The sequence below is a fragment of the Aplysia californica genome, unplaced genomic scaffold (genome assembly GCF_000002075.1).
Source record: "Aplysia californica isolate F4 #8 unplaced genomic scaffold, AplCal3.0 scaffold00018, whole genome shotgun sequence".
NCBI classification, from domain to species: Eukaryota; Metazoa; Mollusca; class Gastropoda; order Aplysiida; family Aplysiidae; genus Aplysia; species Aplysia californica.
Window position 1 is genome coordinate 67,523 of NW_004797288.1, and position 1,224 is coordinate 68,746.

Consider the following 1,224-nt stretch of genomic DNA (forward strand, 5'->3'; position numbering starts at 1 on the left):
TGGGGGTTCCCGACATTCCTGATCTGTTAGGTCCACCTCAGGCCGAGACGGATACATCCCAGCAAAGAAAACCGAGATACTCGATAACAAATTTTTCTCCCCACTCCGAGAATCGAACTCAAATCTCTTGCGAAGCGCCTAACCACTAGGCCTACACCAAAGAACCGATTCTAATTAGACAGACCACAGCACATGGGTTTGCTGCTGTTGTTGCTAATTTTGCTGCTGCTGTTTTTGCCACTTTTGCTGTTGGTGATGGTGGATCTTCTTCTGCTGCTGCTGTTGTTGCTGCACTCTGTTGCTGTTGTTGCTGCCGAAGCTGCTACTGTTGTTCAGGCTTATCGTGGTAAAATACCATCGGTGGCGTCGGTAGCCTAGTGGTTAGGCTACCAGACCCGTAATCGTGAAATTGTGGGTTTCGGGGTTTGACGTTGTGTCCTTCGGAAAAGCTCTTTGCTCGAATTTCCCGTTTTGGCTTGATCCTTTCGGAGATGGATGTTAAACTCGAAGGTCTCTAAAATTTCCTAACAGTGTTGACAACAACAACAATACTACTACTACTACTACTACTACTACTACTACTACTACTACTACTACTACTACTACTACTACTACTACTACTACTAATAATAATGATAATGATAATGACAACAACGAAAAAACCCCAAAATAGTGACATTATTATTGGTTCATAACTATAGTTATTGTTGTTGTTAAATTTAATAAAAGCGATCATTATAAAAATAATCAAAGCCCCAAAAATGAGACTGTTGGAAGGATTATCATGTACATCAAAATCAGTAGACGAAGGAGACAGACGAGTGTGAACCCTACCTAACTGTCCCTGAGCCCCCTCATGCTCTGTCCTCGATCGCTGGTCACTTTGCTGTTAAAAATGGAAATTTTAAAACCGGTTTTCGCTCTTATAGGGGGTGCCCACATACGCGATCGGATCGGGTTGGGTCGTTTTCTAGTGGTTTCAGTGCATACTACAACCCCGCCGCGATTGTACCCGACGACCTGGAAGTTAAAGTAGAGAAACCTTTAATCTACTTGCGACTACACATAGGGCGTAAACCGGGCTATGATTGGCTCTACCTTTGACCCATGAATACATAAAATAGGCCTACGGTACTCTTGGACTTCCCGCACTCCCCCCCCTCTCTCTCTCTGTCTGTCTGTCTGTCTGTCTGTCTGTCTGTCTGTCTGTCTGTCTGTCTGTCT